Source organism: Hoplias malabaricus, chromosome 9 (genome assembly GCF_029633855.1).
Source record: "Hoplias malabaricus isolate fHopMal1 chromosome 9, fHopMal1.hap1, whole genome shotgun sequence".
NCBI classification, from domain to species: domain Eukaryota; kingdom Metazoa; phylum Chordata; class Actinopteri; order Characiformes; family Erythrinidae; genus Hoplias; species Hoplias malabaricus.
Window position 1 is genome coordinate 37,376,181 of NC_089808.1, and position 24,671 is coordinate 37,400,851.

At 45.2% G+C, this 24,671-nt stretch overlaps 1 pseudogene; it reads right to left on the reverse strand.

Moving 5' to 3' along the window:
- Positions 1 to 21,714, reverse strand: part of LOC136706685 (macrophage mannose receptor 1-like) — a 34,024-nt pseudogene extending 12,310 nt beyond the window's left edge.
- Positions 21,715 to 24,671: the final 2,957 nt, after the last annotated feature.

Consider the following 24,671-nt stretch of genomic DNA (forward strand, 5'->3'; position numbering starts at 1 on the left):
TTGTTTTGTGTTTGACTAATTTAAGTGAGGGAGGGGGCACTGTGGGAGGTCACTGACTGGTGATGTTGCACTCTGAAAACAGCCCAGTAGGCCATCGCAGTTGTGAATTTAGTGCTGAGATTGTATTTACAGAGAGATGAAGAAAGCTGTAAACAAACAAAATATATAGAAGACACTTAACTCAACTTTGTGCTCACATGTATAAGGCATTATCCTCTAAATTTGTGTGATTGCAGCTGGAGTTTGCTGGGAAACCATCTGCTGTGGTGTGCTAAACCTCAAGTGCCTGTTAGCTTGCCAGGTATGCTTCTAAATATTTTTCACATTTGCTGAAATTTACTCGCTTGGAAACGTTTTTTTTATTGTCAACACATCTGTGTTAATTGTGGGCTGTACTGAGCTGAACTACACAGCACTGAAACCCCTTCACTCAACCACATTCACAGATATGAGGCTCAAACAGCCTGACAGTGCAGCCCGCATCCACAACCACACTCACAGTAATACAGTATACCATTTTAATATTTTGTGACAGTATGATACATGTGGATACCACCCATTCCTAACCCCACAAAAAAGCTCCCAAATATTATGCTTCATTTTAATGTTCCATCAGAAGGTCTTCACAAACTTTTTGTCATTTATTGTTTTTCATTCAAATTGATCATTCTTTGTCATTATTATTAACATCATAACATTTTAATTGTACCTTGACACACTGATCCCTGTTTCTGAGTGGAAACCAGCCCTCGCTGCAATTGGCAGGAAGAGTTGTTGGATGTGCTGGAGTTGGGGTCACTCCCTCTGCTTTCTGCTTACAGATGTATTTCTCTGCATTAGAGCAGTTTAACACATCCCATAATCCAGCAAGAACACCTGTGGTCATGGCAACGCAGCCTTGCTTCCCTCCTGTATTGGCACCCCAATACATTAACACACTGAATATATGTTTGACAGGATAAATTGTATTTTTATTTGCTTGTTTATTGTTTTATTATGAATCAAATATTGAGTTCTACTTCATCTTCTAACATCTACCATTATATATACACATAAAAAACGGAATATGTGACTCAGGTCATGTGAAGTGTCTCACATTATATCTATAGATTTTACCTGGCATTCCTGCATTGAAGTGTGTGTAGGAAACTTTGCTAGTGTTTATCCACTCAAAAAAGTGTTTATTCTTTTGGTTGGACAGTCCGATCCAGAAGTGCTTCTCTGATCGTGCTCCAATCAGACTGACCAGGAATGCATTTTCAATCCTGAGGGGGGGGAAAAATAAATAAATAAAAAAACATAAAAAAAAAAAACCCATGAAGAGACCCAAAGTATGGCCCACATATTTTCAAACAGATACTGACAGCTGCAGAAACAAACTGAGTAATATGAGATAAACTACTGTGGAAGCAACACATATCAGTAAACGGATTCTAATAAAAGGTAAAATTGCACTATGCAAATCATGACATTTTTGAATCTATATCTAAACATTCCCTTATATATTTCCAATACAACATCATTTATATTTTTTCATATGTGGGAATCTGAAATCTAGTGATTCTCTGCATGTATATATTGTACTTTTTTTACCTATATAATTCACCCTATAGGGAATGAAACCTGCAGTGGCGCAGCAGGTACATGCAGGAACATGGAGGGTGTGGGTTTGATTCCTGCTCCGGGTGACTGTCTGTGAGGAGTGTGGTGTGTTCTCCCTGTGTCTGTGTGGGTTTCCTCCGGGTGACTGTCTGTGAGGAGTGTGGTGCGTTCTCCCTGTGTCCGCATGGGTTTCCTCCGGGTGCTCTGGTTTCCTCCCACAGTCCAAAAACACACATTGCTAGGTGGATTGGTGACTCAAAACTGTGTCTGAAGGTGTGAGTGAATGTGTGAGTGTGTGTGTGTGTGTGTGTTTCCCTGTGAAGGACTGACGCCCCCTCACCGGTTGAAATTGAAATTCTGAGCCCAATACTAATGTCAGAACATAGCCACAAGTCCTTTGCTAATTCCTGTTCAATACAAATCTATCTGCCTGATAAAATGTTTGTGACATACTTTGAGTAAAATGCCAGAAGGGTCAAGCAATATGGTTCTTTATTATATTGTGTAAAGTCCCAGTTTCAGAATGACTGGCTTCAGTGCCTGTTCCTTTAAATGAGAATGAGTGTCTGTGTACTCCAGTCTGACCTGTCTGTAATGTAGACTAAATAAGATCCACTCTTCTCACACATCTGTTTGGCCTCTTGAAAGGTTTTAGTCTGTGCTCCAGTTTGATAGCAATAGTAGCCGTACCTGACCCAACCCTTAAAAAGTCAAGAAACATGAGACGCTGATTAGAAAAACTAATATGAAAACATTGAGGTACAAGTTAATGCCTTGCAAGTACAAATGTTTTTAAACATAAAACGTGTCCAAATAATAAAATCTGGCTCATTCACATCCCACAGGACAAATGGGACGCTGGAGTGGTCACTCCATTCAAAGAGCATCGCAGTCTTGAGGTCATTTTAACCAATCCACACTTCATCTGTCTTCACTGTGTACGTTGGAAGAAATAATAAGAAAGACATATCAGAGAGTTCAGATCAGATCTTCTTCACAGAACTGATGGTTGGTTACAAATTCTATCCAAACCCCTCGTTCTTTATAGTGTTCTCTTCTGATTCAAACCAAATTCAACAACCTGAACTTATGCTGAATGCATGTCACCCATTGTCCATTTTATCCCACAGAGTTATAGCTGATAGAACACACACAAACTCACAGTATCCGAGTTGTGAGATGACAAAGCTCTGCTCTTCTACACTGAGAAAACAGATCTCCACCTTCCCGTCAACAGGTGTCTTTTGCTTCCAGCCACGTTTTCTTTGTTCGGTAGAAGTGGTAGCAGTGGCCTGAGTAAGGAATCCAGGGAGTGGTGGAAGAACCTGTGTGAACAGCTGGACAGAAGCAGACATAAAACATACAGGATGTCAAAGACCAGCATTATTTAATACTTCAATAAGTCTTTATTCGTGGAGACACTGATTACCTGGTGGAACAGTGGGAGTGGAGAGGCCTCTTTGACAGATATATCCATGTCTATCAGAACAAAGAGCAGTGGACCATTCAGAACCCTGAAATTGACTTAATACCCCACAGCTATGGCCTGGTAGAGAAGATGGTTGACCTTTTCCCAGGAGAAAAAAAAAAACAAAACACACACACACAAGCATGTGTAATAAATGAATGGATTCTCAGAATAAACAGATATGTCCTGATAAAGTCCACATAAATAAAAATGAATGATGAATTAAGACAAGAAAACTCACCACTGAGCCATTGCAGATAACGTAAAGGTTGTCCATTGACCCAATGCCATCCACGAGGCATCCAAAGTGTTCAGTCCTGTCCACAACACTGCCCGTGTTGTCTGAGTCAGCCCTAAATAAATTTAAAACTTTATTTGGAAATAGCTTTACACTATTACAGGAGTACAATGATTTAAAAAAAAAAAACACCATCGTCATACTAAAATAAGCAAAGTAAAGATTAAAATTCATATGAGAGTCCAGATTTGTGATGAAGACATTCCTATATTTTTAAAGTTACATTCTACATAAACAAATGTTTATTAAACCTTGCACATTATGTCTTAATACTGTCTTCAAGGCAGCACAAAAATTTCTATTTAATATACTCAGTCCATTTTTTCCAAATTAATGAGACATTTGCAAATTCAGAAGCAGAAAGCTTTCACATTTTATATATATATATATATCATTCATTCATAATCTGTAGCCACTTATCCAATTCAGGGTCGCGGTGGGTCCAGAGCCTACCTGGAATCATTGGGCGCAAGGAGGGAATACACCTTTGGAGGGGGTGCCAGTCCTTCACAGGGCAACACACACAGTCACACATTCACTCACACCTATGGACACTTTGGTGTCGCCAATCCACATACGTGTGTTTTTGGACTGTGGGAGGAAACCGGAGCACCCGGAGGAAACCCACGCGGACAGTCACCCAGAGCGGGAATCAAACCCACACCCTCCATGTCCCTGGAACTGTGTGACTGCGACACTACCTGCTGCGCCACCATGCCGCCCATTATATATATATATATATATATATATATATATATATATATATATATATATATATATATATATATATATATATATATATATATATATATCATATGTTATTTATATTATATATATCCATCCAGTCGTTCTCAACTGGTGGCTCCAATTTAAAACACCTTCTAGTAATTGCTAGTAATTCTAGCAACTAACAAATATGGGAGTCAAAGTTTAATCCCTGCTAGTCAACAATGTGGATAATATATTACTCAGGTGTAGGAAATCAACATTTAACAATAATCCCCGTTCTAAAAATTGCTGTATGCAAGAATTGCGTATCCCAAAACAGTGTCATAGTACATTTTTTATATATTATTATATAGTATTTTTCATCCATTCATTCATTATCTGTAACCGCATATCCATATCGGGGTCGCGGTGGGTCCAGAGCCTACCTGGAATCAATGGGCGGAAGGCAGGAATACACCCTGGAGGGGGCGCCAGTCCTTCACAGGGCAACACAGACACACACACACACACACACACTCACACCTACGGACAATTTTGAGTCTCCAATCCACCTACCAACGTGTGTTTTTTGGACTGTGGGAGGAAACCAGAGCACCCGGAGGAAACCCACGCGGACATGGGGAGAACACACCAACTCCTCACAGACAGTCACCCGGAGCTGGAATGGAACCCACAACCTCAAGGCCCCTGGAGCTGTGTGACACTACCTGCTGCGCCACCGTGCCGCCCATATAGTATTTTTGAGTACAGTAATATTTTTTGCTACATAAATAAATAAACCAACTTCATAACTTTATTCACGGTTAATTTAATTATTTTTTGTATTACATTTACTGTAAGTAATCACTGTGTCTAGGAGTCATTAGAGCCTGTACCTGATATGAAAGGCTGTTCATGGGGCTCAGTGACGCTCAGCAGATCTCCCCCCTGCTGCTGACAGCTCTTCCTGGCCTGATACCACTTCAGTGCAGACGCTTCATTCAGCTGGTAATACACATCTGTCAGAGGGTTCTTCACCCAGAAGTTGTCATCTACAATCAGAAAAGCACCAGAAAACAATAACAGTCAGATATCCATATAGGGCTAGGTTAGAAACAAAAGCACATTAAAATGTATATTTTAATATATAATGTTTTAAAAATGATTTTTGTTTCATTAAATAAACACATAAAAATCTGTTCTAAGGCATTTTATTAGAACAAACCATGTACCTTTTTTACGTATTGGACAGTAACCCCAGAGCTGATTGGGTTCATAGTCACTTTCAACAGCACACCACAGACGTTTGATGGAGGAGCCATCCGTTGTGCAGTCTGTGTACCATTTCTTTTCATAAAGGAATGGAAATTCACAAGGACGTCCAAAAGCATTTCCTTTAATTGTGTATATCTCTGTGATAACAAAAAGAAAACAGGATATGCCTTTGGATACTATAGTTTTATGGTATTAACAACAATCCTCTTCTCATAAAAACCATACAAACCACTTATAGACTCTGAATCAGTGGCAGATGTTGGTCTTTCAAGGAGGGGAAGTTCAATTTCGGACTGCATCATAAAATGTGTCGGTTTATTTATACGTAAATTCTACCCTTCATTCCTTTTTAAGAAAATGATCTGTGACCCTGTCGTACCAACAAGGCGTCTTTTCCAGGGACTTCATTAGTGTCCTCTCAATGGCCAGCAGAGCTAGGCTGCTTAAACGGCCTTGGCCCATGTGAAGTGTGTCCGCCTGTGTTCCCACGGATCTTTACACCAAAGGATCGCTGATTCGCTCATTTCGCTGTCAATCAAAAAGGGATTCAGCCTGAGACAGATCATCCAATCAACATGCAGAAGCTGAGCGTCCGGGCCGAAACCAGCCCACTGCCCCATAGACCCCCAGAGACGCTGAGCATCCGATGGGCGGGACAAAGCCCAGCATTTATCCAATGTCTCGCCTTGTTTCGGTGCACTTCGCTATTGAACTCTGTGGACGCTCAGCATCCACATTGTTTAAATCACTGTGAAACTGCGGGAATGACTGAGAGTAAAGCCATGTCTTTACCAGTGATAAGAAGCTGATTCTGAACAAAAGTTGAGCGCGTAGTAGTAAAAGTAGTGAGCAAAATTAGTGCATATTTATTCAATGACATGTACACACAACAGTATATATTTGATCACTTATTTTTTTACATTTTAGGGAAAGCTGAGCTTCCCTTGCAGTCTTAGAGCAATCGCCACTGCTCTGAATATAAAGTCACAGTATGGCTTTATATGACATTAAATGACAGTTAATGGCTATACTAATTATAGCAGCAATTAGGGGATGCATAAATAGAGTTCTTATAAAATGTAAAATGGTTCTAGAAATAAATACATTGTTTTATTGCAAATATTATAAAAATTATTAGCTATTGCACAGATGTTGTGATGTTGCAGTTTATTCTGAGAAACTAAATACCTTCATAGGGCCAAGAGCAAACACTGCCCATCGTTCCATGGATTGTCCACTTGTCCTTTTCCCCTGGGTTTGTGGACAGTGTTAGTAGAGATGTGTCTCCCTGAAGGGACAAGTAAAGAGACTCATTCTTCAGGCCAAACAGAGTGTTGTTCTGGCACTCCCACTTCTGAAAATCACGGCTGGAATCACAGATGAACCACTGCAGTTTATTGCCCTCACTCTTGACCCCTGTGCCGAGGCATTTCTTCTGGGCAACATTAAAGATGCGGTTCTCTGACGTCCAGCGGAAGTGCAGTTTGGGGTTCTGAGGGAGGGATGGATGGTTGGATGGATAGATAGATAATTGATCCCAGAGGGAAATTCAGTAGCCGTTTCATATACAAGAATAAAATATAAAAATACGATAAAGAAAACATAAAATAGAAATTTAAAACATTTGAAATATAACAATGGAACATATGTAAAAATAAGATAATGGTAACAAAAATAGAAATTTGGAACTGGATATAGAATATAGAACAGTGTGTAGAACTAAAATATATACTATAAATAAATAAAATAGCAAGTAGCAATTTAAATATAAAATGAAACAGTATGATGTAGCGTATGTTGGATTTTTAATCATACGCCACGATACCTCTGTGAATATATATTTAATATATATATTTATAATTTGTGTTTATAGTGTTGACCTTATTCAAACTCCTATAATCTCTGATATTTGACTTAATGATATTAATTAAAGTTTATAATTGGCTTAAGCAATTAAAACGTTAATAATTAGTTTGAGAATGAATAATAATCACGCTAAGTGAGTACTTCAGGATTTTCAGGAAAATTAATGAACAAAACTGCACACACTATGATTTCAAATAATGAAAGTTTTATTAACAAAGAGAAGGATATTTACTTAACATAGCGTGATCTTGAAATCTAACGGCATCAAAGCAGGGGAAGCCGATTCGACTGCGGCGATACGCTAGGCACTCTAGCTTGTGACTAATGTGTTGCTAACTGAGGTTTAATTAATACAAAATTTATCAAGAAACTTGATTCAATTTTCAGCTCTGGACATGCGTAAGTTTAGCTTACTTTTCGTCGATTGTCTCCACTCGTTGCGTACAAAGGCTCTCTGAGGTCCTGGGAGTGATGGCGTCTTGTTTGATTTCGCGGTCTCTGAAGTTTCCAGGCTGAGTCAGCGTGGAGGTTTTCTTCGTCGGTTGAGTCGCCTCGGCGTACTCGGAGCGTGATGACGCCGGCGGCAGGATCCTCTGGCTCAGTGTCGTGAGTAGGAGGGTTCGACCATATGGACGTTTGGACGAAAGTTTCGCTGGTTACTGCGGATCCAGAACTGAAAATCGATTCAATAAACTTACTTATTCTACGACTTTCTGGTATCTCGGCGGTGTTTTCTTACTCTGGCCACGAATAAGTTCACCGGCTTTGATCAGTCGTGAGATTAAACTTAGATCGGGCGATAAAACATAAACACGGTTAAAAGAAAAGAAAATATTCAAATCGCTCGACGCATTATTAAAGCTTCATACTTTCAGCTAATTCAAGACGTCTCTTGTGAGCTTTTGATGAAGTCTCTAAGATTTTTCTTTGTTTCGTCGTCGGCGTGAGGAAGAGAGCGTCTCGCTTTGGAGAGGTTTGGACTGGAAGCGATGTTTTCTGCTGATCTCTTTGTTGTTTCGAAGCTTCTCGGAGTTCCTCTTGAACTTCTCGAATTGTTGAACTCCTTCTCCTTCTCCTTCTTCTGTGTGCTCTGCTTGAATTTTCTGTGTCCAGTTCGTCTTTTTGTGTCGAGAGCTCTGTGTTTTTCAAAGCCAGCGTGGTCACGCCCTAATGGGAGGCGTTCTTTTCTGATTGGACGCGAGTTCAGGCTCACGTGACTGACTTCATGAGACAGGAAAGGGGGAGAGAGTAGGAGGGGTTTGAATCAGTGATTCACAGAGACTGAACATAATTTTCGCGTATTGAAATTCCTCATACATTTTAGTAACATATAACAATGAGTATACTGGATTATTAATATCAAACATTTACATAAGATTTCATCTTGGGGTACGTTGTGTTTACGTCCCATTTACAATAATACGTTAGAAAAACATTAATCCGTTTTCTCTAGTCAGAAACAGAACTTCTTTTCATGATAGAAACAATCAGCAATATACATCATTTCATTAGAAGGTGGACATTCATCTGAGGGCACAGAAAGTGACATTAATACATTTGTTTATACACATTTAATCATAATTTGACTTCATTCCAGTCATTTGTTTTAGACGACCCCGAGCGAGGCGTAGTTTCGCCAGTGTCCATTTGGGGTCGCTGTTGGTCCATGCTGTTGATCCAGTGCGGATGGATGATTCACGGGGGTTCAACCGAGGTCACTTTTGGTTTAACCATTTGCTGGTCCTGTTTAGTGGGCTCGAGATAAGGACGAGACATTTAGGTGCCATTGTCATAAAAGCGGGCCGTAAAAACTTTCTTCTTTGTTCTAGGTTCCTGTTTCTCACAAGAGAGAAGGGGGTGTTGGGCCATGTGTGACTTGAAAGTGTTCTTCTCCAGTCTTTGATGTTAGATCTTATGTGTGTGCGGGCTGCGGTGTTTTTGCACCCCTGTGGTTTGTGGAATGTTGGATTCAGACGAAAGGTCCCCTTCAGACTGGAAAAGTTTTAATTCAAAACTTTTCATTTCTTCATCTTTCATTTTAATTTTTCATCCGTTATTCATATTCGGTCCATACTCCACTACATTCCCCCCTTTCTTTTCAGTTTTATGGTTCGGCAGGGATCATGGAGCTGAAAAGAACTTTTGCTGTGGAGGAAGGTGAGATCAGCAAGCATATTCAAACACATTTCCAGAGCTGATGTATTCCTATTAGTGTGTGGGTGCATATGGAATGTGTATGTTTGCATGCTGAATGGATTCTAATTATTTAGGGGTAGGTCTTGTTCAAACGCAACCTCGAGAGCTGATTCTTCGACATGGCCTTCGGCTTCATATCTAAAACTTGGGGGTTCACCTCTCTGGGCTCTTTTATGTCTAACGAATTTGACCATTTTATTAGACCAAGTTTCTAACCTGCTCTGGAGGGCTCGAGTGCGTTTGAAATAGAACCAGGCTATGCCAAAGGTCAGAAGATATCCTAATCCTACCAGGGTAACTAGTAAGGTGTCCGGAGTGGACCATGCATAGGTGACAGGCTGAACTGGCCATAGGGGTTGAGACGACAGCTCTCTAAGAGTGTTATCTATGGGGGTTAGATCAATGACTTGGGTTCCCTCATATTCTAGGCGAGTTATCCATCCATCCATCCATCCATTATCCACCGCTTATCCGGGTCCGGGTCGCGGGGGAAGCAGTCGGAGCAAAGAAACCCAGACCTCCCTCTCCCCAGCCACCGACTCTAGCTCCTCCGGGGGTATACCAAGGCGTTCCCAGGCCAGTCGAGACATATAGTCTCTCCAGCGTGTTCTTGGTCTGCCCCAGGGCCTCCTCCCCGTTGGACATGCCCGGAACACCTCTCCAGGAAGGCGTCCAGGAGGCATCCGAACCAGATGCCCGAACCATCTCAGCTGGCTCCTCTCGACGTGGAGGAGCAGCGGCTCCACTCCGAGTCTCTCCCGGATGTCCGAGCTCCTAACCCTGTCTCTAAGGGAGAGTCCAGACATCCTGCGGAGAAAACTCATTTCAGCCGCTTGTACCCGCGATCTCGTTCTTTCGGTCACTACCCAAAGCTCGTGACCATAGGTGAGGGTTGGGACGTAGATTGAACGGTAAATCGAGAGCTTTGCTTTTCTGCTCAGCTCTCTCTTCACCACAACGGACCGGTACAGAGCCCGCATTACTGCTGACGCTGCACCGATCCGCCTGTCAATCTCACGCTCCATCTTTCCCTCACTCGTGAACAAGACCCCGAGGTATTTAAACTCCTCCACTTGAGGCAGGATCTCACTTCCAACCTGGAGAGAGCACTCCACCCTTTTCCGGCTGAGTACCATGGACTCGGACTTGGAGGTGCTGATCCTCATCCCTACCGCTTCACACTCGGCTGCAAACTGGTCCAGCAAGAGCTGGAGGTCCCGGCTCGATGAAGCCAACAAGACCACATCATCTGCAAAAAGCAGACATGGAATCCTGAGACCACCAAACCGGACACCCTCCGCCACTTGGCTACGCCGAGAAATTCTGTCCATAAAAATTATGAACAGAACCGGTGACAACGGGCAGCCCTGACGGAGTCCAACTCTGACTGGAAACCAGTCAGATTTACTGCCAGCCATACGAACCAGACTCCTGCTCTGTTTGTACAGGGACTGGATAGCTCGTAACAAAGAGCCCAGTACCCCATACTCCCTGAGCACCCCCCACAGAATACCCCGAGGGACACGGTCGAATGCCTTCTCCAGATCCACAAAACACATGTAGACTGGTTGAGCAAACTCCCATGCACCCTCCAGGATCCTAGCGAGGGTAAAGAGCTGGTCCTGTGTTCCACGACCGGGGCGGAATCCGCATTGTTCCTCCTGGATCCGAGGTTCAACTATCAGTCGGACTCTCTTCTCCAGTACCCCCGCATAGACCTTACCGGGGAGGCTGAGGAGTGTGATCCCCCTATAGTTGGAACACACCCTCCGATCCCCCTTTTTGAAAAGGGGAACCACCACCCCAGTCTGCCAGTCCAGAGGCACTGCCCCCGATGTCCACGCTATGTTGCAAAGACGTGTCAACCAGGACAGCCCCACAACATCCAGAGCCTTGAGGAACCCGGGGTGAACCTCATCCACCCCCGGGGCCCTACCGCCAAGGAGTTTCCCTACCACCTTGGCCACTTCAGCCCCAGTGACAGACGAGCCCCCCCCGGGGTCCCCAAGCTCTGCTTCCTCTGCGGAAGACGTGCTGGTGGGATTGAGAAGATCCTCGAAGTATTCCTTCCACCGTCTGATGACGTCCCCAGTCGAGGTCAACAGTTCCCCACCCCCACCATATACAGTGTTGGTGGAAAACTGCTTTCCCCTCCTGAGTCGCCTGACGGTTTGCCAGAAACTTCTTGGAGCCGACCGAAAGTCGTTTTCCATGTTCTCACCGAGCTCCTCCCACACCCGAGTTTTTGCCTCAGCGACTGCCGAGGCCGCAAGCCGCTTGGCTCCCCGGTACCTGTCGGTTGCCTCCGGAGTCCCCTGAGCCAACCAGGCTTGATAGGACTCTTTCTTCAGCTTGATAGCCCCCCTCACCCAGGGTGTCCACCACCGAGTGCGGGGATTGCCACCCCGACAGACACCGACAACCTTGCAGCCACAGCTCCGTTCAGCCGACTCAACAATGGAGGTCCGGAACATGGCCCACTTGGACTCAATGTCACCAGCCTCCCCCGGGATGCAGTCGAAGCTCTGCCGGATGTGGGAGTTGAAGATCTTTCTGACAGGTTCCTCTGCCAAACGTTCCCAGCAAACCCTCAGCACACGTTTGGGCCTGCCAGGTCTGTCCGGCATCCTCCCCCGCCATCTGATCCAACTCACCACAAGGTGGTGATCAGTTGACAGCTCAGCGCCTCTCTTCACCCGAGTGTTCAGAACATATGGCCGCGGGTCAGGTGATACGACTATAAAGTCGATCATCGAAATGCGGCCTAGGGTGTCCTGATGCCAGGTGTACTTGTGGACACCCTTATGTTCGAACATGGTGTTCGTAATGGACAAACTGTGACGAGCACAGAAATCCAATAACTGAACACCACTCGGGTTCAGATCAGCGGGGCCGTTCCTCCCAATCACGCCCCTCCAGGTCTCACTGTCATTACCCACGTGAGCGTTGAAGTCCCCCAGCAGAACAATGGAGTCCCCAGAATGAGTGTTCTCCAGCACTCCCTCTAGGGTCCCCAAGAAGGCATGGTACTCTGAACTGCTGTTCGGTGCATAAGCACAAACAACAGTCAGAGCCCTTTCCCCAACCCGAAGGCGCAGGGAAATTACCCTCTCGTCCACTGGGGTAAACCCCAACGTACAGGCGCTAAGCTGGGGGGCTATGAGTAAGCCCACACCTGCCTTACGCCTCTCACCCTGGGCAACTCCAGAGTGAAAGAGCATCCAGCCCCTCTCAAGGAGATTGGTTCCAGAGCCCATACTGTGTGTCGAGGTGAGCCCAAATATATCTAGCCGGTACCTCTCAACCTCGCGCACCAGCTCAGGCTCTTTTCCCACCAGAGAGGTTACGTTCCATGTTCCAAAAGCCAGTTTCAGTAACCGAGGATCAGAACGCCAGGGCCCCCGACCCCGACCGCCACCCGATCCACAATGCACCAGACCCGGATTACTACCTCTCCCACAGGTGGTGGGCCCATGGGAGAGTGGACCCATGTATTTCCTTCGGGCTAAGCCCGGCCGGACGCCATAGGTGAAAGTCCGGCCACCAGGCGCTCGCCAAGGAGCCCCTTCCCCAGGCCTGGCTCCAGGGTGAGGCCCCGGTAACCCTGCTCCGGGCAAGGGAGGCTGTGTCCTCGTTGTTATCTTATTCATCCATGTCTTTATGGATCACTCTTTGTCTGGGCGAGTTAGTGTTTTAATATCTAGCTCGATGGTGTGTTTGGAGAAGAACTCTGAGATTTCTATGTCGCTCTCATATTGGTCAGGGTTTAGGTGATACAGGGCCAGGTCTCCTACATGTAAGATTGCGTTTATGGGGACGTCTACCCAGAAGGTTTGGCTAGGAAGGAGTACCCTTTCTGAGGTGTCATGTTGATCATAGGTTAGTAGGGCCTCTCTAAAGGGGGTGTTAACCAACCAACGATTTCCAAAAATTTCAGCTTGAGTACTGGTTACCAAACGTCGGGGTGTGACGACTACCGGGCATTGAGTATTACTCATCATAGGCTTGAGGCCACAGATCCCATTTGCGCTGTCACGAATGAAAGGTTTGCTAGGGCACAAGTAGTGAATGTCTTTAGTGAGTGTGCACATAAGCAAATTGGGTACCAGATATAGGTCAGGGTTATCGTCTTGGTATGCTACAAGGGATGTTGTCTTTACTCGAACGTAGACAGAATCTTGCCAGAAGCCAAACTTGACAACATCTTTCAAACGGTATATGTTTTCAGGCGCCATTATGGGAAGGTTAATGATGAATGCTAATTCTCGGTCTTGAGGATTAACGTAAATTGGGATAGCGCTACCTAAGGTATAGGCTAGGTGGGCCTGGAGATCAGTAACTACTTCTCGAGTTGCTGTAGATAAAATCTCCTGTACTAAGGATAGAGGCACCAGGTAGGGAGGAATCCTCCCCATGGCTAGGCTATCTACAGAGGAGCTGATTTCTTGTAGCATATCAGACAATAACATATTCACAAGCTGGATGTGGGCAAGGTCAAGTTGTACTACTGAAAGCATAGAGTTAACCGTCTGGAGCATTTTGTTCAATGCGACACTGTGAGCGTTGAGCACTACGACGGTGCCACGTAGGGTTTGCCCAATTGTTTGCAGGTGCTGCTGCTGTTTGTCTAATTGGGTTTTAATGTTTGGAATTTCAGCTTGCAGTTCCCCTACTTGACGTTTGACAGTGGCTACATTAACGGCATTGACGGCGGACGTTCCGAGACTCAGTAGTGATCCCACAGTTGCAGCTGCCATTAGCAATCTGCCTATGAAGCGTTTAGGTCGTTTGTTAAAACCATTTAGTTCTGATTGCGTTACGGTGAACTTTTGTAGCTGGCGGAGCATATGAGTTACGTCGGCTTCAGCATGGCTGATAGCTTCCTCAGTCCATCTAACTCCATTCCGGCCAGTCTGCAGAGTGGTTCTCGGTAGGTTTTTGCTACACGCTTCGGCGGGATTCAACCGTACAAATACTCTCTGGGTATGGAGGCGGCAATTAGTGATTAGCAGTCCCGGCTGGTCTTTCAGTATTATTCCTGAGTCAGGACCCGGTTCAATCACTTCAGGGAGCACGGCGGTTCCTAGGGAGCCGACGATCAGGAGAATGAGCAGCGGGGCCATCCTACCGGAAGAGATGCTCATGGTTAGATTTAGGGTATTTACGGCGAGTCGTTTAGACAAATTACAAAATTTTTCACGATACCCCCCTTTTGATAAAAGTTTCCTAGGGTAAACTCTCTACAATAATTGATGATGAGGGACTAGGGTCTTGCACCCTGAGTGTTCTCAGTCTGGTTAGAAGCTTGTTTCCTGCTAAAGAGTGAGAGGAAAGGGGAAAAAGGGATAGAAGAACTAAGGTGTGAGTAGAAGGTTGTAGTTGTTTGTTAACCAACACCCTTCCTGCCTTTGGTTCTGTCGTTTATGATCTAACACTAGCTTTAGTATCCCCTACAAGTCCCATGGGGGTTGTGTGCGGTCGGATTTGGTTGCGGTGGACCCATTTGAGTTCAGTACTGCCCCGAGCTTTGTTTATTTTGATCCTGTAAACAACGGGGGACAGTTTGTCTGTTATCTTATAGGGACCGGACCATCGGGGTACGCTTTGCGACCTTCTGCACTTTTTTTCAGTTTCTGCTGGGCAAAGGCGAAAGTGGCTTTGAGGTGTTTCTGCAGATCCTCCATATACTGATGAGTGGTGTAGGCTACGGCTATGCTAGCTTCACCTGGCTGATATAACAGATGTAGAGGCAGAGTCATTTTGTCTCCCTGTCATCAACTCAAAAGGTGAGACCCCGACCGCATCGTGTGGGGTCGCCCGTATGGCCATCAGTACAAGGGGTAGTTTGACATCCCAGTCTCGTTGGTTTGCTGCTACGTACTTTTTCAGTATGCTAACAACAGTTCGGTTGGCTCGCTCTACCTGACCTGAGCTTTGAGGATGGTAGCTAATGTGAAGGCTGGCTTTTACTCCTAAGAGTTGCCAGAGCTGCTGCATGACCTCAGCTGTGAAATGTGTCCCTCTGTCAGAGTCGACAGGGCTGGGTAGGCCAAACCGTGAGAAGACATGGTTCATCAGTAAGTATGCAGTGGTTAGTGCTGTGTCATTCGGTCGGGGAGGCATTCTACCCATTTAGTGAATGCACACGTGACTGTGAGGAAGTACTTGTTACCTCTTACTGTTCGAGTGAGTGGTCCAACCCAGTCTATCTGGAGGTTTGACCAAGGGAAGGATAATCCCTTCTTTTGCAAGGGGGCTCTATGAAGAGGATTCAAGGGTTGAAATTGGCAACATAACAGACAGCCTTTAATGTAGTCAGCCACATCTTTTACCATGTGGGGCCAATATGCCACCTGCCAGAGCGCATGGTGTGTTGCTTTGACCCCTTTGTGTCCCGCAGATGGGGAGTCATGGGCGTGCATCAGCATCACCCCCCTGTGGCACTGAGGAACCACGAACGTAGGTGAAGTGTGCAAGTCACTGGCATGAACTAGCAAGCCTTTGACGACTTGGAGGGACGCTCTGGCGCCGTATAGGTCTTTAAGGCCTGGTATGGTGTTAAGATCTTGTGCTGTGATGGGATATGTAGATAGGTCAGAGATATGGCTAAGCATTTTGGAAATGGATGGGTCTCGAGCTTGGAGAGTAACTAAGTCAGTATCCGAAAAAGCAGGGTTAATAGAGACAATGGTAGGTTTAGCATTGTCAGGCAACGCCTTCGTTACAGTTCGAGACCGTGTGACAGCTAGGACTTCGATGTTGGGTGGGTTTGGATAAAGGGAGGGATCGAATGTCCACGATGTGCCTTCGCGGGCCCCTTGTTTGGCTAAGCTGTCTGCTTGATCATTGAATTCTTTGTCATCTCCCGGGACTCGGGAGTGACCCTTCACTTTCTTCCAGTAGATCTGCAGGTCATGTGTGTCTACCAAGTGTTCGCATGCCGCGAAAAGCTCTTTGTGTTTAACTGGCTTTTTGTTTGACGTGGTGTAGTTGTTGGTTTTCCACAGTCTCAAGTGGCATGTGAAGCTTAGGCGCGCGTAGTTGGAGTCTGTGCAGATCACCAATGTTTTTTACGCTTTTCTGGACCGCGGACTGGATTGTGATGAGAATTCCTGCTATTTCAGCATATTGGGAGGACTGGGCACCCAATTTGAAACTTAGGGGTTCGTGAGGCCATCCGTTTATTCCGATAATACCCACCCCTGCCATCAGGGTGTGTTCTCGGCGGAACGAACAACCATCTACATACGCAGTGACAAGGTCCTTATAAATAGTTTTGGTTAGCCACGGTAGGTAAGAGGGTTTCTGGAGCTTGTGGCACTTGGGAAGGAATATTTCCTTCGCATCGCCTGCAGGAAGCAAGGCCTGTGCCTAGGGGGCTCCTGTAGTTTTGCGCGTAACGTACCTCTAAGTCAAAGCTTTGGAGAGCCATTAGCCAGGATGCTACTCAAGCGTTAGTTACTATACCCTCTCGAATTCGTTGGCTGTTTAGGAAAGTGACTGGCTGATGATGAGTTTCAACAATCACCTTCTGACCACCTAGGTAGTTGGAGAAATGTTTGACTGCCCACACTGTTGCTAGTAGTGCTTTTTCGCAGTCACTGTATTTGTTTTCGGCAGCCAGCATAGTTTTACTAGCATAGGCTATGACACGTTTGTCTCTGTCGTGTAATTGATACAGACCGGAGCTGAGACAGTGGTCCGAGAACCCTACTTCTAGGTAGAATTCTTTACTACTGTCAGGATAGGCAAGGCATGGAGACGTGCAAAGTTTAGATTTCAGTGCCTGCATGGCGTGTTCCTGGGTTTCGCCCCAGGTGAATGGAGTATCCTTTTTCAGGAGGTCATAAAGTGGACGAGCTAGGTCCGCATAGTTCTCTATGAATTGTCGTGAGTAGTTGCATACTCCTAAGAAACTGCGGAGTTCCTTAAGATTGGTGGGTGCTGTGAGGTTTGTTACCCCTTGCACTCGACTCACTTGTGGTTCAACACCATCAGTGCTTACGAGCAGACCGACGTAATTCACTTTTGTTCTGCACCACTGACATTTGGAGAGTGATATTTTCGCACCTGCTGTTGTAAGCTGGTCAAGAACATGATCAATCTCGTCAATGTGTGCCGGTAGGGAGTGGTTACGCATGAGTATGTCATCCACATATATGAGGGTGCCTCGCTCGCGGGCATCAGGGCATGCTTTGTTTAAGAAAATGTTAAACTCCGCGGGTGAGTTGGCATATCCAAAAGGGCACAGAGTGAATGTGTACTGTCAGTTTGCGAAAGTGAAAGCGAGCTTGTGTTGGTCTTCTGCTTGCACCGGGATGGTCCAGAAGCCAGAGGCTACATCGATGGTGGAAAAGTATTTAGCGTTTCGGACCGAGGGAAGTTCTTGCTCCAATTGTGTCATCGGCCACCGAGACAAGGGAACCTGTTGATTTAGTTTCCGATAGTCGATGGTTAAGCGCCATTTACCATTTGGTTTTATGACGGGCCATAGTGGTGCCGAATATGTGCTGTTGCAGGGTCGAATTATGCCCTTTTTCAGCAAGTCATCAATGATTTCTTGTACCGGTTCATAGGATGCCAACGGAATTTTGTATTGGCGGACAAACGTGGGTGGTGCTCCTGGACGAGTGGGAATGCGCACTGAATGAATGTCAGTGAAACCACAGTCCGTTGAATCTTTGGAAAAAGATTTTTGATATTTAAGGAGCACTTTCTCACGTTCTTCTTTGCTTTGGAGGGCGTCGGCCTCCTTTAGAACTTGTTCGACTTGGATACGGAATTCGGAGTCAGATAGTTCTATTGAAGTACGTGAATTTGAAGTGTTTGCTCCCGCTTCGTGAGGAGGAGGTGGTTCCTGGGAGGATTCCGGGAATGAATCTAAAGAAAGAACCATGATCGTCATTTGATTGTCGTCAGCGAGATCTATCCTGCAAATGGCGTCTTTACTCATGTCCAGAGCTGAGAAGAGAGCAACAGCTCGTGTCGGATGAGTGTAGAACACCTTTGATTCTGGATGATCAAGAAGCAGGGATTCAGGCATTGGTCCTATGATCGGGATTTGCAACTCGAAGTCATGGAATTTCGTACTGACTAACCAACCCAGAGGAGATGAGTGAGGGATTGTCAAGGGTTGAGTGGTTTCGTTTCGTACGAATAGATAGGTGGATCTTGCTCGTGTTTCCACCAAAGGTGTGGCTTCGAGGGTGAGGCCTAGTTCGAAGAACTGAGGTGACGGTTGGAAAAGTGCATGCGCGTGGCTTAAGTGTTGGCCAGGTCGCATGACTAAGCGGATGGGTACATTTGCGGTGTTCGCAGGTACCACAAGTGAACCTTGGTTAGTGACCTGACATACCTCGGGAATAGTTTGTCCTGAGCCTAGGTTGCTGAGATCTGCGGACCAGGTTTCCATTGAAACATCAGTCAAGGACCACAGCACACTATTGAGGGTGTCTACGTGGACATCGAGGCGCACCAAGAAGTCACTTCCAATATAAGCATCGTGCGGCAAGTAAGGGACGACCAAGAAATAATGGGTGAGTACCCTTTTGTTCCACTGGATAGTTAAAGCGCAAATTCCATCAGTGGGTGACATTACTTTCGATGTCGGGTTAAGAGGAAAACGACAAGGACTGCTCACCAAAGGAATATTTGGTTGAGTGAGGCGCAGAGTGTTAAAGAGGGTTTGGCTTATGGCGGATTTGTCAGTCCACAGAACCAGAACTGCATTGTCCACATGATAGTCCTGCATTGTGAGACCATTCACGATGGGAAGGCCGGGAGCGTCTGTTGTGGACGGCTGTGTGAAAGTGCACAGGAATGTGTTCCGTTGTTCTAACATGGCACTAGGGGGCCAGGGAGAGGCTGCTGTCTCTGGTGTGGCCGCCATGGGCTCAGTTTCCTCTTCCTCGAAGTGAGGGATCTGACTTGGTGGATCTCCTATTGATTCAGGCCGGATTTCGAGACGGCAACACTGAGCTTCCCGGTGGTGTGGGGTGCAGATGGGTAAAGGCTCACGCACTTGTGCCCAGATCTTTGACCTTTTGAAGTCAATCAGTGGCTCGAAGCGATTAAGGAGATCTTTGCCGATGAGGAAGGGAATTGTTTCGAGAGGAGACACATGGACTGGATGCACTAAAGTCATTGGTCCGATGGCTAAGTGTATTAGTGCCATAGATTGGATAGTGAGGCCTGTATGTGAATACGGCTGAATTTTAAGAGAACAGTTTTGGAGCTGTATCTCGCGATTTTCACGCCGCGCAATGGCTCGAACCTGTTGGAACAGGGCGGAAGACATGAGCGTGACATCTGATGCAGTGTCCAACAGGGCCTCATGTACTAGCCTTCTCTCCACAATGGTGGACAGATAGAATTTGCGTGCAACCCCTTTCTCAGTTTGTGTCCCATAATTGTCGGACGGGTGTGTCGCCTTCAATGACCGAAGGGTCATTTGACGTTAAACCTTCTTTACCGTCTAACTGAACAACCAAAACAGCACTGGAGGGTGGTTGTGAGTCACCCCCCTGTATCATTGGGTCTTCAGTATTTGTTTGGGTCACGAGGAGATTGCACGGTGCGCTAGAAGACGGAGCTTCGCTTGTCACTTCTACATAACTCTCTAACATTTCTGGGGTGTTAGAGGATGGCTTTGGGTTAGATCGCACGGAGGTGATGGAAAGAACATCAGGTTTTTTCTTTTTCTCTTTTCAAATCATTGCAAGCATTCAGCGGATGTCCTCTAACTCCTTAGAGCTGAATTCCTTGCCTTTAAGCTTGTCTTTGGTGTGATTTTCTTTATTTTGATACCAGTATTTCTCTTTCTTTTCTCTATTAGAATCTGAAAGCTGGTTCTGAGCTGTTCGCTCATATCCCTTATGGGGATGTGATGGTTTTCCACGGCCCGCACCGCGGTTTTCTGCAGGGTAATAGTCACGACCATACCCAGCCCTGTCCCGAGGGTTCCAGAAATCTTTGTCGAGATTTCTGTCTGGCCTGCGAGGAGGGTAGCGCTTGTATTGGTGTGGGGGCGGATGAGGTTTCGGGCCCTCACTAGTCCACGGAGTGGAGGAAGGGTTCAGGGCGGATCGGCCTGGGTGGCACCTTCTAACTCTAAATGTGGGGAGCTGGAGTCGACATTGAAGACTTGGGGTGTTTCGGACCGCCTGTTGGGAATTTGTTGGGATTTTAGGAAACCTCTGAGTGCTAAATCACGCAGCTGCCTGCTAGACAGGGTGCGAGGGCAAGCTGAGACTCCCAACTGATGACTGGTGTGGGGATGGAGGTTTTGGATAAATAGTGATTTGAAATTTAACTCTTCCTCCATTCCGGAGTCATTTCTAGGTCCGAAGTACGCCTGTCTGAGTCGGTTATAATATTGCTGAGGGGATTCCTGGCGTTGCTGTTTTATGTTCAAAGCAGCGGCCAGTCCGGTCTGTGACAGGTGATTGGAGAATTCGTCCTCCAAGGCTTGGCACAGCACATCATATCGCGCTTTTACATAGTCTGGCTGACGTTCAATGAAGTTACTGACGTCTCGGTTGGAGGTCAGTTTAATCACATATAGTCTGTCATCTATGGTGATCCCGGGGAACCTTTGGAGGTAGAAGTCAATATCTTTTAGGTAGGAAAAGATATCATTAGAACCGTCAGGTTTGGGATCAAAGCGGGTTATATTACGTGCGATTTTATCTAGGTCCTTGTATGAGGGACCGTGAGAGGGTAAAGGTTGAGGGGACCAGACACTGGGTTGCAGTGCTCTGGGTCTAGCAGGGCGTTGTAAGGGACGGCTGACAGGAGACACAGGGGAAGGTGAAATACCTGTTGATACCAGAGGAGGTGCTGCAGCAGCTCTAAAGGTTACGGTCCCTGAGTCTGGTTCCTGATCCTCACTATCTTCCTGCTGGCCTTGTCTTTCTGTAGCAGCACTAGGTGGCACATCAGGTGTGACCTGGGGCAGTGTGTTCCCTTCAGCTATTTCGCTTTGAAGTTGCCTTAACTCTGCCTCTACCTTTGCCTGCTGTCGCTGTGATACCTCAAGCTCACGTTCACTGGCCCTGAGCTGTACTACAGCGAGGAGGGCTATTTGACCTAATGCCTCAGTTCAGGGCTTGCCCTTGAGGATGTCGGTTAAGTGGTTCTCTACCCACTTAGCCACCATGTGGTCACGATGGGCCTGTGAGGCTTTCTGCACCGTCTCTGCGAGTCCAGGCATCACATCATTGGTGATGCTGGTCAGAACAGAGAACGCCTCATCCCACAAACCTTCTACATATACTTCCGAGGGAAAGGTTCCTTCTGCCATGTTAGCTGTGTTTTAACTGCGAGGTGTAACTTACTTCTATTTAGTTCGGATTAATTCTGTTAATCCCTTTCCTAACTAAATCGAACTAACTTCACCTGTGCTGGAGTTCACTTGTGGATCTCTAAGGGAGGTCTGTTAGTAGTAGAGGGTGGAGTGGAGGTTGCTATACGCAAGTGAGTACAAGAAGAGAGAAAAAAGAATTTTTATTAAAAATTTTTTTTTTCAATAATTAAAATTATTAAAAATTTTGAGTTAAAGAATTGTAGAAAAATTTGGATTAAATAATTTTAAAATTAAGTAAGATTTATTACTAGATATAATTTCCAATTAAGGAATTATGAAAGTAAAAGAATTTTCGAATTAAAGAATTATTAAGAATAGTTAAATTAAAAGACTCTCTCTTTTAACTGCATTTGGGATTTGGTATCGAGTTAGAGTGTCAATCTCTAATTACTGCACACTGTCTGCTGTAGCTGTATCAGCTTACTATGCTTCCAAGCCTTTACTTGTAATTACTCAGATGTGCAGAGTTTAGAGACAGCCACTAGAGCTGTAATACCAGGTCTTATCAGTGTGAACTGGTTGACAATTTCAATTGCGATAGCAAGTTTCTCCACTAGAGGGTACTGAATGTAAGTCTGAATGGCAACAGCAAGCTTCAGTATTTGAGTTGAACTTAAATTGTAACACCAGACTGGGACACCAGAGGGCGACAAGCAAGTTATAATGCAATAGCAGCAATGGACACCAGTCGGCGCTGGTGGGAATCCCAATAAACACGGCACGGGCAGACACAATATAACACAAATGGGAATTTCCACTGTAGCGGGAAGTTTCAACACTAGAGGGCGTTATCAGATTAAAATCTAAAATGGGATAAAGATTTTAAACGCTCAGATACTTTATCAAAAATAAAAATTTAAATTTAAAAGGGGAACAGAGATTTTACACTAAGGTACTTTAAAAGAATTTCATCTGTAATGACAACTTTTAAACACCAGAGGGCTGCTAAACACTTATGTTGTCTCGGCGGACAACCTCCCAACCACTAGAGGGTGTACGGGAATCAAACGTCAAGGGTAGCACCACACTTGACCACAAGGAGGAGCACGGGAGGACACGCTTCAATAGACGCTAGTTATGAAGTATTTTTCCCTGCAATTACGCACTTATACCACAAGAGGGAATTAGTCTTCCTCTGTTTTGGGGGCGTTTTGAATTTCCCTCCTTAGTTTCAGCTCTGCCCCTTCAAAGGGGTTCTTCCTTTCCTGAATTCGCGTTCAGTTTAACAGGAAAAGCTGATGAGAGCAGACCTCTCATAACACAAGCCGTATCTTCGGCTGATTCTTTTAATAACCTCCCAATCGCCTAGCGCGCGATCTCGTTATTAACGCTGGTAGCGGGTCTCGCGGCGGGAGGTCGAATCCGACGGCAAAGTCTTACAGCGGAATTTCGCGCAGTTAGACGTGCCCAGGCCTCAATTTAATGCATGCAAAATGGCGCAGAGCTGCGCTCTTTAAAAGCAACCAAGCTTATTTTCCTAAACGGTATATACCACAACAGTTTTTCAAAAGTAACAAACACAACACGAAATTGCCCACATCAAGCTTTGAATCTCAATCGTTATTCAGCAACACAAACAGCGGAAAGTATTTCATAAACCCAAGCTGAGATTGTTTCAGTGTTTTACAGTTTGTACATTAAAAAGCCTTTTTCCTGGCCTCGCGTGGGCGCCAAAATAAAAATGATATGTAGCGTATGTTGGATTTTTAATCATACGCCACGATACCTCTGTGAATATATATTTAATATATATATTTATAATTTGTGTTTATAGCGTTGACCTTATTCAAACTCCTATAATCTCTGATATTTGACTTAATGATATTAATTAAAGTTTATAATTGGCTTAAGCATTTAAAACGTTAATAATTAGTTTGAGAATGAATAATAATCACGCTAAGTGAGTACTTCAGGATTTTCAGGAAAATTAATGAACAAAACTGCACACACTGTGATTTCAAATAATGAAAGTTTTATTAACAAAGAGAAGGATATTTACTTAACATAGCGTGATCTTGAAATCTCACGGCATCAAAGCAGGGGAAGCCGATTCGACTGCGGCGATACGCTAGGCACTCTAGCTTGTGACTAATGTGTTGCTAACTGAGGTTTAATTAATACAAAATTTATCAAGAAACTTGATTCAATTTTCAGCTCTGGACATGCGTAAGTTTAGCTTACTTTTCGTCGATTGTCTCCACTCGTTGCGTACAAAGGCTCTCTGAGGTCCTGGGAGTGATGGCGTCTTGTTTGATTTCGCGGTCTCTGAAGTTTCCAGGCTGAGTCAGCGTGGAGGTTTTCTTCGTCGGTTGAGTCGCCTCGGCGTACTCGGAGCGTGATGACGCCGGCGGCAGAATCCTCTGGCTCAGTGTCGCGAGTAGGAGGGTTCGACCATATGGACGTTTGGACGAAAGTTTCGCTGGTTACTGCGGATCCAGAACTGAAAATCGATTCAATAAACTTACTTATTCTACGACTTTCTGGTATCTCGGCGGTGTTTTCTTACTCTGGCCACGAATAAGTTCACCGGCTTTGATCAGTCGTGAGATTAAACTTAGATCGGGCGATAAAACATAAACACGGTTAAAAGAAAAGAAAATATTCAAATCGCTCGACGCATTATTAAAGCTTCATACTTTCAGCTAATTCAAGACGTCTCTTGTGAGCTTTTGATGAAGTCTCTAAGATTTTTCTTTGTTTCGTCGTCGGCGTGAGGAAGAGAGCGTCTCGCTTTGGAGAGGTTTGGACTGGAAGCGATGTTTTCTGCTGATCTCTTTGTTGTTTCGAAGCTTCTCGGAGTTCCTCTTGAACTTCTCGAATTGTTGAACTCCTTCTCCTTCTCCTTCTTCTGTGTGCTCTGCTTGAATTTTCTGTGTCCAGTTCGTCTTTTTGTG